Below are 14,621 nucleotides of genomic sequence, written 5' to 3'. Positions count from 1 at the left end.
TTAATGGAAAAAAATACTAAAGGATGTGCTGCAACAAGAAAAATGAGTTTAGAATGATATTTTAGCATAGATAAACAAATGGTAAGAGTAGAAAGTGGTAAATTGGGGGGTTGGGGATTTAGCTCAGTGGTAGAGCACTTGCCTAGGAAGCGCAAGGCCCTGGGTTCGGTCCCCAGCTCTGAAAAAAAAAACCCAAAAAAAAAAAAAAAAAAGGAAAGTGATAAATTATGCTCGTAAATTGGATTCTTTGCTTAAGAAGTCGTTTTATGCTCCCATAAATATACAATTAACTTCTAGATGGAAATAATTATCTAATACATCGAGGAACTAAAACATATTTTTTGGGAGCATGAGGATAGCTGTATTTTTTAACTGTGAGGAAAAGAAAGATTTAAGTATGCTGATCAGAAATGTAATGGTAGCCTTTAAAACTATAGACAAAATGTAGTCTTCAGGGCCAGTGAGATGCCTGACTGAGTAAAGGTGCCACACCCTGACCACCTGAATTTGATCCCAAGAACCCATTTGGTGGCGGGAGAAATCAGACCTCCACAGGTTTGCCTCTGACTTCTACCCATTCACCCTGCTCACAATAACAAATAAAAATTCAATTAAAACAATCTACAAAGTCCAAATCAGCAGAGGTAAAGTCGAATGGAATTTTTCAGTTATGCAACAGAAAAGGAAGAATTTCAAGTAAAAAAAAAAAAAAGTACACAAGAGAGTCAGGCATGGTGGTGCACAGATTGTATTCCAGAACTTGGGAGGCAGAAGCAAATGAATCTCTGAAAGTCTAAGGCTAGCCTGGGCTACATAAAGAATTCCAGGCCAGCCAAGGCTTCGTAGTAAATCTCAATCACAAACAAAACAAATAGACAAAAAAAGAATAAATAAACCAAAGTACATAATGGAAAATAATAGAGCATCACCCGAGACTGATTGTACTAACAGAAATTTAACTTTGCAGTTACAAACAGAAAGTGTCTGGATTTAAATGAAATAATACCACAGTTGTCTGCTGTTTATAAAGAGGTGGCTATAAAAGGAATAAAGAAAGCTGAGGGGTTGGGGATTTAGCTCAGTAGTAGAGCGCTTGCCTAGGAAGCACAAGGCCCTGGGTTCGGTCCCCAGCTCCGAAAAAAAAGAACCAAAAAAAAAAAAAAAAAAGAAAGCTGAAAAAGAAGGCACTAGATCCACAACTGGGAAACCTCTCCATTTTAAAGGATGCCCTCTCCCCAATTATTAAGAAATGATTCAGGGCAGAGTCTTCTCAACTCAGAATGGGACAGGTAGAGAAAGTATTTATGGTGAAAAGTTTGAAGATGAGAATTTTCACTGTAAGCGTGACCGGGAGGGTTTGCAGAGCATGGCAAATGCAGGCCCCGATACAAATGGCTCTCAGTTCTTTATCACAACAGGTCCAACTCCTCATGTGGATGGGAAACGTGTGGTATTTGGTCACATAATAAAAGGACTGGGAGTGGCAAGGATGCTTGAAAATGTAGAAGTGAATGGTGAAGAACCTGCCAAACTCCGTGTTATTGCAGAATGTGGAGAATTGAAGGAAGGGGATGTCTGGGGAATATTCCCCAGAGATGGCTCTGGGGACAGTCATCCAGATTTCCCCCGAGGATGCAGACATAGACTTAAAAGACGTAGATAAAATTTTATTAAAATCCGAAGACTTACAACACATTGGGAATATTTTTTTCAAGTCTCGGAACTGAGAGAGGGCATATTTAAAAATATGCGAAGGTTCTAAGGTATGTGGATAGTTCAAAGACTGTTATTGAGAAAGCAGATGTATCCAGACTGCAGCCTATAGCCTTAAGTTGTGTGCGGCTGAATATTGGTGCTTGTGAATTGAAGACGTCAAATTGTCAGGGGGCGATTGACAGTTGCTTGGAGGCTCTGGAAATGGACCTTTCAAATACCAAAGCGCTGTACCAAAAAGTGCAAGAATGGCAAGGATTTAAAAGAATATGAAGAAGCATTGGCTGGTCTTGAGAAGGCGCAGGAGATAAAGCTATCCAGGCAGAATTGCTTAAAGTCAAACAAATGATAAAGGCACAGAAAGATAAAGAGGAGGCAGTGTATGCAAAGATGTTCGCTTAATAAGTATTAAACTTTCCTTAACTATTATACATTGATTATATAAAGGATGATGTATATTACTGTCTACATGATCCCTGATTTATTTCCCTTGATCTTTATCATTGTTTACATAGCAGTGCTGACATAGGTTCCTTCTTAATAAAGTGTTATGAAATACAAAAAAGGTATATCTTTTAAGATGATTTTATTATGTTTGTTTTATGTGTGTATGTATGTATATGCCCATGCTGCTGATCACGTGTGGAGGTCAGAGGACAACTTGTAATTGTGAGATTTTTCTTTTCACAGCATGGTTCCCAGAGATCAAACTCAGGTCATTGGGCTTGGCTGTAGCTGCTTTTCCCGTCTTACCAGTCCAGTTCACTTTCCCATGACAGTTTTTCTCTCTTTCTACCTTCTCCACCCACTTCCTACTTTAGTGTTGCTTCTCTATACATTCAAGACCACATTGTGTGGAACTATTCCTGGGGAGACATGAACAAATGCCTACTCACCTAGACAGGAAACTGTCATCAATCCAAAGTAAAGATACTACCAAAATTCAACGTGGTGACTCAGTTAGTTTTATTAGGGTTACGTACAGGAGTAGAAATGACTCAAACATATATCATTAAAGCCAACCCATCATGGGTGACAGCTCACCAAAAGCTGGAAATCTGGAAAGCACTACACTGCTGTGTCATTTCCAGGTAACTCAGTTGGTCTAAACCTCTTCTAGGCTGCTTGAATGATTTCTTCTTTTCCCCAGATAGCTTGGCTTCACTGAGACTCTTCTAGGAAACTCAGCTTTTGTCTTCTTCAGCAGTCCTTACTTCTTATATATACTTTGGGAGGGAGGAGTCTAATGTATCTGATCAATTTCAGGAACTTCCTGAAGCCTTTTGAGTAGGTTTTTGATCTGAGTTTAAGGGGCTTTCTTGCAGAATGGGATGTTTCATCTCCCCTTAGAACAGCAGTTCTCAACATTTTGGGAGTCAAATGACGATTTCACAGGGTCACATATCAGATATTCTGCATATCAGATATTTATGCTTCATAACAGCAAAATTACAGTTAAGAAGTAATGAATATCTTTAAGGTTGGGGTCATCACATGATGAACTGTATTAAAGGGTCATAGCATTAGCAAAGTTGAGAGCTCTTGCCTTAGAACATCCTGTCGTTTTACCCTTCCTTTAACATCATGTCTTAAAATATTTTGTTGTTTTATCTCTTCTTTAACACCTGTGTCTTAACAAGCTTTCTCTCAAGATTGAAGGCTATAATTTCAGAGGACACTGCTATACAACAGACCCTTACCCTATTCCTGAAGTAGGTGTCTCCCAGAGAAATGGAAGATATGGTGAACATTATTAAACTGAAAGCCAGTCGGCCCAAGTTTCATGTGTATGTGTCACTCTGCTTTCTTCCACTCCCAGAGATGAGCTATTTGATTGCTTATTCTGTGTATATGTGTGTGCCCATGCATGTGAAGACCAAAGGTTGACATTGGGTGCTTCCTCAGTTTCCCTCCATCTTAATTTTGAGTCAGGGTCTTTTGCTAACCTTGTAGCTCACTGAGTTGGTTAGCAGCCCCCGGGATCCTCACATCTCAGCTTCCCCAGCTGAGGGTCAGGCTTACACTGCAGCAACAGGCTTTTATGTAAGTTCTGGGGATTTGAACTAACTGCTCGGTTTACTTTTTACACTCCAGTCCAAGGTAGAATTTACAGCTTTTCCTAAGTCTCAACTTCACTCTTCTGAGGTTTCAGACTCTCAGAACACTTCCACTCCAGAGCCAGAAGATGGTCAGAACCATCACTGTAGCCCACAATCCTGGTATGTTTATTTTTTTAGACAGGGTCTCATAACCTGCCTGGAACTATGAGGCTAAGGATGACCTTGAACTGTTGGTTCTGTGGTCTCTGCCTCCCTAAAGCTGAAATTACATGTGTACCCTGGCCATTAGGCAACCTTTAATTTCTAAAGCTTAGAAATTGAGTATCACGTTAATGAATACAGTGTGAGTTCTTGACTTTCATTTTCGCTCATTTGTTTGTCTGTTTTTTGAGGCAGTGTTTTTATATGCACCCCTGGCTCTCCTGTAACTCACTGCATAGACTAGGCTGGCCTCGAACTCACAGATATCCCCTGCCTCTGCCTCCCTAGAGCTGGGATTAAAATATGCATCACCACTGCCTAGCATCTTGACTTATTTCAATATTGAAAATTTGAGAAACAGTGTATAGTTCAATCCTGTATTACCAGAATCTGGGAGGTTGAGACCGAAGAATTGCTGTGAGTTCAAGGCAGGTCTGGGCTACAAACTCAGAGCTTTTCTTAGGATGGAAAGGAGAAAGGAAGGGAGACCTGGAACAAGGGGTGCAGAAATTCCAAGTCTACACTCACAGCAACAGCATTTTACCATCTTCCCTTGGCTCTGTGGATTTGGGAATGTCTGGCCTTACTCAGCATCAGGTTTCTTCCACTGTGAAATGCCAGAAACCTATCAGGAGTCTTTGTAAATTCCCCAGGATGCCTGACTTGAGGCGGGAAGCAAAATATAAAGCCTTTCTCCCTCCCCAACTTTGTTAATTATACCTACCATAGGAATTAACTCTCTCTCTCTCTCTCTCTCTCTCTCTCTCTCTCTCTCTGTGTGTGTGTGTGTGTGTGTGTGTGTGTGTGTGTGTTTCCTGATACCAAAAGAGTTGCCTTTAAGCTGCCATTCTTGGTCTTAAATGTCGTTAATCCATAGAGTTTTGTAATTGTAAAATGTAAAAATCATTCAGAAAGTATGCAGGTTCGGTAAACTTCCAGTAGAATAAAAGTACAACCTTATCTCGTCGTTGTCCTACCATCAATGCCTTTCTGCATCTGCATCCTGGTGCCCATGTCCTCCCTCACTTTCCTCAGAGGCTTCACTCCTGTCGATTAGTCTCTCCTATCTCTATCTGTTTGTGCTGGTTGTCTCCTTTGTCTTTTAATTTGACAATGCCCCTCATATCTCTCATTCATTATGTGAGCAAACTCTGGGAAAGTCATTCAACTAATCTTCAATTACCACCTCACATGCTGACAACCAACAAACCACTGATTCCAAAATGGACTCCTCTTAAATTTTCCAGATTCATAAACTCTCTTAATCCAAGCAAATGCAATTCCAGTGTGATCTAGATAGATAGCTCGGTGGGTAAAGGCTCTTACTATACAAGCTTGACACCTGAATTCCACCCCAGAATTGACATAAAGGCTAAAGGAGAGAACTGACTTCACAAAGTAGTCCTCCGACCTCCAAATGTCCCCCACTGAGCAACACACACACACACACACACACACACACACACACACACACACACAGCCACACGTGCATGCACAAACATGGGCTAGTGTATATATTTCTAAGTTTTCAATGCAGTTCCACACATCCAGTGTGAATTACCTCATCTCTCCACATCCTACATGTCCCTAAATCTTCCTTACCCTCTGCTTTCTACTTTCATCCAGTTTCCCAAGCAAAAACTTGGAAATTTTCTTGATTTCCTCCCAACCAACAAGTTTTTGGTTGTATTTCCCTTAACAAATGAAATGTTTGGAACCACAAATTTAGTAAGTGCTGTTATGTTAAACTAAATCGGTCCCAAGAGTGACTCCAATACAGGAGTCCTTAATGTCAATCTTCGCCTACAAGCTAACTCAAAGCCAAGCTTAGGTGTATACATTTGTAACAAATAGCTTAGTCTCAGCAGCTCACAGCAGACAAATGCAGTGGTCCACTGTTCAAAGCATGCGCAACTAAGGCTCTGTACTTCCACTTTCTTTCCACAGATACTGATACTTTGTAGCCCCAGTGTAGCCTGTTTTGGGCTACTTTGTGGGTTCTTTTATCTTCCATCTTCTCCACCGTTTTCCCACCCTTTCAACCCCCTAATATTAGCTAGGAGAGAAACAAGGAGAAAGGAGAAAGAGGGTGACATTATTGTTAGCTTGGGAGCATGGAATTCCTAGGGGCAAGTTTGATTCTCCATGTCAGGATATCTAATGTCTTCTTGTTTCTTCGTTGTGAATGAGTACTTTACAAGCTGGGACCAACCGTAACCAATCAATAACCAATAATCCACCCCACTTCTCAGGGCCCTAGTATTTATATACCCTCTGAAAAGTCCCCAGAATTCCAAACAGCACATGAACACAGAGACTATCTGCCGTTGGCAAAATCATGCCCCTGCTAGAGCATGAAGCAAATCATAGTCAGCTGCTGTGGACAATCTGAAGCAGCCCCATATCCTACACCTGGGAGTAAAAGGAAAACACATTCCTATATTTCTGTGGGGTTCTTGTTTGGTTGGTTAGTTTTGGTTTTTTGAGATAGGGTTTCTCTGTGTAGCCTTGGCTATCCTGAAACTTACTCCATTGAGCAGGGTGGCCTCAACCTCAGAGATCTGCCTGCCTCTACTGGGATTAAAGGCATGCACCACCACCACCTGGCTTATTTCTGTGGTTTTTTTTTTCTTTTTTCTTTTTTTCGGAGCTGGGGACCGAACCCAGGGCCTTGCGCTTGCTAGGCAAGTGCTCTACCACTGAGCTAAATCCCCAACCCCTATTTTTGTGTTTTTTAAAGAAATTCCAAAATTCCAAAATTGTCACTACACTCCAAAATTCTTAAAAACTGTTCTGGCTCAGAGGCTGCTAGACTCTAGAACTGTGAATAAAAGCCATTTAAGATCTTTAGCCTTGTTACAACTTATAGCAGTACAGACTGAGCGCCATATGCCAGGTCTGTAATCCCAGTACTCCCCAGGAGGAAGTAGGACTGCTGTGAATTTGAGGCCAGCCTAGACTATTTGGCTTGACAGAGTATTGGTTTTTTAAATGATAACGTCAGCAGCAGTAGGAGGTGGGGCAGAGAACACACCTCACATTGGCATCTGTAGCAGCCTAAGGAGTTCTGTGGGGAGACCTCTGCTAAGGTGACGGCAGTTGTTGACTTTTCACTGAGTGATTATTAGATGAAACCTTAATGTAGATTGATTCAGAGGGGTTAATACAAAGAGAGACACTGAGAGAAAGGACCAAGCATAGACATGGGCTCCTTAAGACAGTCGTACTGAAGTGTCCTTACAGGAATCAATTTTATGGTTTTGGTGGCTTCTGAGGATTCCTGAGGGTGGTTCCCGAGGAGCCTTGGGTGAGATTACATGGTAAGTGACAAAATGAAAACAGGCCACAAAGGCCTACCCACAGGAGCTAAGAAACACTCTACTACAAATGAAGTTTTAATCTTGTGAAATGACCAGAGCATTGAAGGCCCACATCTGGGAAGGAGGAGGCCATACTTCAACGTCCTGCTTGCTTAGTCCTTAAGCATCATTCACTGGTGGCTTGGTATCCTCACTGCAAATAACTCCAAATAAAGCTAAGCATGGCGGTGCATGCCTGTAGCCCCAGCACTTGGGAAGGCAGAAGGTGCAGAAGGTTCCACCAAGATGCTTGCCCCAAGCCTAACAACCTGAGTCTGATTCCTGGGAAGCAACTGGTGAAAGAATAGAACAGATTCCTGAAAGTTGTCCTTTGGCCTTCATATATGCACTGGCTGGTGTTCGCATGCACAGAGACACACACACACACACACACACACACACACACACACACACACACACACACACACTCAGGGTAGCCTGAGCTCCAGGAGACCCTGTTTTAAAATAAGTAAATAAATAAAAAGTGCAGCATGATGAAATATCCCTCTCTGTAGGCAACCTTCAAAGCAAATGTTGAAAATTGTGAGGAATTCTTAACTCTGCGGGCAAGAGATTTAAACAAGAGTCCTGAGTGAGGACTTTTCCTTCCCTGTGTCTTCTCAACTGTCCTCACTCTTCTCTGCTTCTCTCCAACCCCATTCCTCCGGGATATGTCAGGCTCCTTGAGCTCCGTCTTACCTGGAAGCCTCATTATTACAGATTACAGCGAATGTCCCACTCGGAACTAGAGATAGCCAAGTCTGCTGTGCTCTGGAGACCAGAGTCCTCTCTGCTTCTCAGAAAGATAGTAGGCCCAAATTCTTAAACCTCTGATGAAATGTAGGCTCTAAAGGATAGGCAGGGGACCATGAGGGTCTGAGTTTGAATTCTGTGTAAAAGGCAAAGCACAAAGCTGACCGAGCCTGGCGGCACACACCTTTAATCCCTTCACTTGGAGGCAGAAGCAAGTGGATTTCTGAGTTCAAGGCCAGCCTGATCTACAAAGTGAGTTCCAGGATAGCCAAGGCTACACAGAGAAACCCTATCTTTAAAAAAAATGCAGAGTGTGGACTGTGGAGAGGACAGACAGGCAGCTCTTTGGAGCTTGTTAGTTCCAGGTTCAGAAAGACCCTGTCTCAAGGAAGTAAGTTGGAAAGTGATAGAACATGGGTGTTCATGTAAACACACAAGCACACATATGCACTTGTACATACACACACACACACACGCATGCACACACACACAACATATCCACATACATACACATATATATAACACACAAACACACACACATATATATAACACACAAACACACACACAAGAATGCGCACACACACAACATATACCAAACACACACACACACACGTATACATATAACACACAAACACACACACAAATGTGCACACACACACATGCATGCACTCACACAACATATACCACATACATACACATATATATAACACACAAACACACACATATATGTATAACACACACACACAAGAATGCGCATACGCACAACATATACCAAACACACACACATGTATATATATAACACACAAACACACACACACACACACACACACACACACACACACACACACCGCACACAATCCCTAAGATCAGGAAGCCTAAGAATGAGGAGATATACTTCTTTGCATACCTGTTTCTCCTCTCTTTCTTCCTTTAGACTTCATGGTTTCCTTTTCCTCCTGTGTGTGTGTGCATATTTGTGTGTGTGTTTGTGTGTTATATGTATACGTGTGTGTGTGTGTGTTTGGTATATGTTGTGTGTGTGCGCATTCTTGTGTGTGTGTTTGTGTGTTATATATGTGTGTGTGTGTTTGTGTGTTATATATATGTGTATGTATGTGGTATATGTTGTGTGTGTGTGCATGCGTGTGTGTGTGTGTGTATGTACAAGTGCATATGTGTGCTTGTGTGTTTACATGAACACCCATGTTCTATCACTTTCCAACTTACTTCCTTGAGACAGGGTCTTTCTGAACCTGGAACTAACAAGCTCCAAAGAGCTGCCTGTCTGTCCTGTATTCCTTTCTTCACAGTTCAATTCTATTGTCTCTTCTCTTTTTCCTCTCTCTCTCTCCCTCTCTCCCTCTCTCTCTCTCTCTTTCTTCTTTTCTTTTGGTTTTTCAAGAAGGTAGGGCTTCTCTTTGGGTAGCCCTAGCTGTCCTGGAACTTGCTTTGTAGACCAGGGTGGCCTTGAACTCAGAGGCCTAGGATCAAGGACTTTCGCCAACACGTTCTGCTTTTATTTCCTTTCTGAATAATAAAAAATAAACCACCAGCAAATGCTGAGGTCCCTGACTAGTTACATTCCAGAGAAACGAGGAAGTTCATGTGGTTAGGCGAGACCTTTGGTATGCCTTACAGTTAAGGAAGGAGAAGAGAGTTGCAAAGGTAAGAAGAGGCAGAAAGGTTAAAGAAAGGCAATGGTTGTGCAAATCTACTCAGGGTGTGTCATCTCTCTTAGCCTACAGTGATTCTCAGCCATGAATCCAACATCACCAAAGACTGTCAGTGAGTCAGAGTTCATTAGAAAATGACCGGCCTGTGCGCATCCGTGTTGGACACGCATCAGAAACTCAGGGTTGCCTGGAATAAAATCCTTGAATAGAAAGCTATTGGTTTTAGTCGGACTTCTTGCTGATAACCACATTGCCTCCAGGCTTCTGTAACACAGCAGATAGTGCAGACTTTTAGAAAAAAACAAACAAATAGGGTTGGGGTATAGGCCAGTGGTACACTATTGTCTAGAACGCATGAGGCTCTAGGTTGGAGCTGCAGCTTCACAGAACAACAAACAAGGAAATTCCTAAGAGCAGTAGCAATGAGAAAGTAACGCTGAAGTTAAGTGTCCTCCTCTGGAGCTATAACCCAAGGTGAAGAAAGCCAAGATGAAGGTGTTAGGTTTCAGAGAAACCAGGATGAGTCTTACTCAGTATCTGTAGCTCCTCCCAGCAATTCTTACCCCACCTCCTTCCCTAAACCTCTCCAGCCCAGAGTGTGGGCTTAGCCTCCCTTCTCCCAGCTTCAGAGTCCTAATAAGGCGGCCATTTTGGCTAGCCATTAGCTGGCCTGCTCCTGGATCTCTCTTGCTCTGCTCTTTTTCCTCTCTGGTCTCTAGATTCCCTCCCCTTCCCCACCCCCTTCTCTCTCCTCTAGTGGTCCTGTTCAGTCTAGAGTCTTCCAGATGCCTCTGGTCATGCTCACCCTCATATCTACAGTAAACCTTCTCAATCAGACCTAGGAGAAGTCAGGTCCTCATTTTTCATTCAAGGAAAACTGAGAGTTTCGGGCCATGTCTCACCCAATCAACAAAAAAGTGAACTAAGATAAGATCAGCTGTTTGTGCTAGTGAGAGACACCAAGCAGATGTGGAGGGAAAGCCTCCCAGAGACACTGTGAGCAGGAATGACTGGCTCATATTTTATTATGTCCTCTCCAAACTCTACGTACGTCTACTTCACCATAGCACCCTCTACTCCTCAGTCTCCCAGGTCTGCCTCAGCATGTAACACTTCAGTCTTGAGAACTGCTCCTCTCTGGAAAGTTTCGTTGTATATTCTCCTCTTCCAAACGGGAAATAGAATTTGAAAGCCAAAACCCCAGCGGTTCATTCTGAAAGAGTTTGAGAAGATGATCTTGGTTACATATCTGTATTTCATCTTAAAGCGGAATGACTTCAAAGCTCTTTACCATAGCGTTCTCTCTTAAAATACTGCTGCCCCTTTACATAATTCCCTCCACTTTGAGCACCGAGAGCCAGACTCTAACATACGAGCCAATTCAATGGAATCTTAAATACATATTTGAAGATTGCATGAAAGACTAGACAGACAGACACAAGATGATTCTATCAGCACACTTCTCCTTAACATCAGGATATGCACAGATTAGGGTTGCCAGATGTAAAATGGGGTTTAGTAGATTTGCCATATTTGTCTTGGAAGACCAAAACATTCCTGTCTAGGAATTGATCATTCGGACAGTCTCTTCTCATCCTAAGCTCTTATATCTACTTGATGTCCCTGAACTGATGAACCCATAAATGCTTACCTAAACTGAACCCTGCCTCCTTTCTACAGCTAATACACACCGCTGTGTAAGTGGAAAATGCTACCTTCCAATATGTGCCTTGCCTTATAGATTTGGTCCAACCACAGGACCAAGCACTAAAACATTCAAACCAAGTGTGTTTTGTTGAACAAAGGATAGAGGGACTTGGAGGACTAAGACAGAAACACCTAACCAAAGGTTCAGTAAGCACATGCCAGTGAATGAGCAGGACATCGTGTAAGTCAGGATGGACACACCAGCCAGGCCAGATGGGTCAGATAGTGCCTGAAAAGCTGCCTATTCTCTTTAGCTTTCAGACAGATCTTCATCTCATCTCAAAACACGAAACAGCTAATGGACTGAGACATCCCCCATCAGCAGATGAGGGCTGTTTTCTTTCTTGACAGTTTACCCTTGGCTATGAGTTGGGGGCAATGCACTCTTTGCCTCCTTCTCCTCGAATGCAGTTCTGGATCACTTCCTGTTTGATTTTTTTAAAAATACGTTTAGCCCATATTGACATCAGTATGTAGGTTTCCTCTTGTTTTGTGTACATAATAAGAGCAGCAGTATTTGCTGAGTTTCTATCAACTTCCAGCAATGCACAGTAGCATCTCTTAGTTACTGTGATTGGACGGTTTGCCTCCGGAAATAATTCAATTACCTCATTTGCTTAGAAAGCCAAAGTGACTTTTCAAGAATCTTATATCAATTTACTTAGCTCTATTCCATTATAGGAGGAAAAAAATAATGCTAGAATTTAGCAACATTTTCCTGATGAAAAAAAAAGATTCTTGAACTTTTCATCCTATGCCCTAATGTAAATTTCTTTCTGATTAAATGCGTTATTAAAATATTATTACTGTGAGTGTGGATGCATGTGTGTGGGCAGATTGGAGGGCAGAGGATGACGTCTTGGAATCAGTTCTTTCTGTCTACCTTTATGTAGGTTCCAGGTATTAAAGGCTTATGTGGCAGGTGCTCTAATCCACTGGGCTATTTTGTCAGCCCTTTACTATGATTTATTCTTTACTTTTCATTGAGACATGGGCTCAGTTCACATCCCAGGCTGGCATGGACTCGGTGGCCCTCCTACTCCAGTCTCCAGCACCTGTCCAGGTTCTTTACGTTGCAAAGCTGTATTGTCTGTACTGTTTTCTCATTAGCAGATCGATGGCCTTTCCTCTTCCTTTCTAGACAGTGCTCATCTTTCTTCTGCCATGTGATGATCGGCTTGAGACCGTTTCCAATTAGAAACAAAGGTAAATTTTAAACTTGAACTTTTAATGCTTTTTCTATACAGAAGAGTGAGATTTTGCTGCGAAATAACCTGAATTTTAGGTGAGTTCTCTTTACTCACTGCCTAAATAAATTTTATCTGATTAAAACTTTCATTAGGTTAAGTATAAGCGCAGGTTTCAATTATCCAGTTGGGTTGAGGGTTCAGTAGAATTTTTTTCTAATTGCCTAGTGATTTCCTCTAGAGAACATTACTCACTGAAGTGATGAGGACAATATCTAATACTATGGAGCTTACAGTCCAAGGTAACAAACCTGAACACGGAAGTGCCAACATGACGGTCATGAAGAAGAGCATTGTGGGACATACAAAGAAATAGTGCAGCTGCTTCCCTGATGCCGATGTGTGTTGGGACAGTGAAAGTTCCCTCGGGAGAGTTCAGCTTGCAGCCTGATGTGTGCGGAAAGACGTCTAGAAAGGAAAGGCGGCAATATAGAGGGAACAATTTGTGTCGAAGGCTCTGAGATGAAAAGATCTACCCAGGCATCTTGGAGGTGAAGGTAATGATATCCAAACTGGCCAGGGGTAGCCGAGCTCCTTCCTTGGTGTTGACAAAGAATTGGAGACCAGAAAAGACAGCAGAGCTGGCACAGAGCAGAGTGCCAACGTTATACATGTGGGTCGGAGGCGCCTGAGGCGGAAAACTATTAACCAGATACTAGCTTGGGCATGTTATGAAGGGCCTGGGCTCCACAGTCTAGAGCTTCCCTTTCTACTACTGGTTCTGTCTAGAAACTCACCTTATGCCTTCTTCTTTCTCCTTAAAAGTTCGACATAAATGTATTCTTTTCAGGTTTGGGACCAGAAGATGCCTTTGGTAATCTTGTGCTTTGTGTACTAAAATGTTGTGTGAACACCAAGACCCTCTGTCAATAGGGTATGAGAGTGAGGCTAAGTTTCTGCTTTGTTTTTAATAGTCTTCTACCTTTCCCAATGCACTTGTCTCTGCTGCATTTTATTTATTTATTTATTTATTTATTTATTTATTTATTTATTTATTTTTAGACAGGGTCTCTCTGTGTAGCCCTGTCTGTCCTGGAACTCACTATGTAGACCAGACTGGCCTCTTGAACTTACAGGGTTCTGCCTGCCACTGCCTTCAAGTACAAGAATTAAAGACATGGCGCCCATGCCTGGCTCTGTCTCTGTACTCTCAATTAGCAGATTTTCTGGTATTATAAATTTCTGAGGTGTTTGCTTATTGGTAGTTGTGAAAATTTCTTTGTAGTGACAGTTTTGGAATTTTGATTTCTTTAAATACATTATATTTCTTTAAAAAACAAAAATAGGGGTTGGGGATTTAGCTCAGTGGTAGAGCGCTTGCCTAGCAAGCGCAAGGCCCTGGGTTCGGTCCTCAGCTCCGAAAATAAAAAAAATAAAAAAAAAAATAAAAAACAAAAATAATATAAGAATATTTTTTGTTTCAGGTCTGGAGAGATGGCTCAGTGGTTCAGAGCACTGACTACTCTTCCAGGAGTCCTGAGTTCAAATCCCAGCAACCATACAGTGGCTCACAACCATCTGTAATGAGATCTGATGCCCTCTTCTGGTGTGTCTGAAGCAGCGACAGTGTACTTATATATAATAAATAAATAAATCTTTTTTTTTAAAAAAGAATACTTTTGTTTTGATCCCAGGCTAGGGATGCGGGGCTTTTTCAGACTGTACAGCTGCTGACTATGATTTGCCTCGTGCTCTAGCAGGGATGTAGCCTTACCAGCTGCAGGTAGTTTCTGATATTGTGTGACATTTGGAATTCTTAGAATGTTTCAGAAGGTATAAATGCTAGGGTCCCAAGAGGCAGGCTGGGTGTTTGGTTGTGGTTTATTAAGTAGTTGTACACAAGAAATTAGATATCCTGATGTCGAAACTTGCCCCAAGCCCTCTCTCTAGCCCCTAACTTTATTCAGG

General features: G+C 42.0%; 1 pseudogene; it reads left to right on the top strand.

Annotated features, from left to right (window-relative positions):
• The first annotated feature begins 1,198 nt into the window (after positions 1–1,198).
• On the top strand, positions 1,199–2,115 carry Ppid-ps22 (peptidylprolyl isomerase D, pseudogene 22; annotated as a pseudogene).
• Positions 2,116–14,621: the final 12,506 nt, after the last annotated feature.

Source organism: Rattus norvegicus, chromosome 13, assembly GCF_021556685.1.
Source record: "Rattus norvegicus strain SHRSP/BbbUtx chromosome 13, alternate assembly SHRSP_T2T, whole genome shotgun sequence".
NCBI lineage: Eukaryota > Metazoa > Chordata > Mammalia > Rodentia > Muridae > Rattus > Rattus norvegicus.
This window is presented reverse-complemented; position numbering and strand designations above follow the sequence as displayed.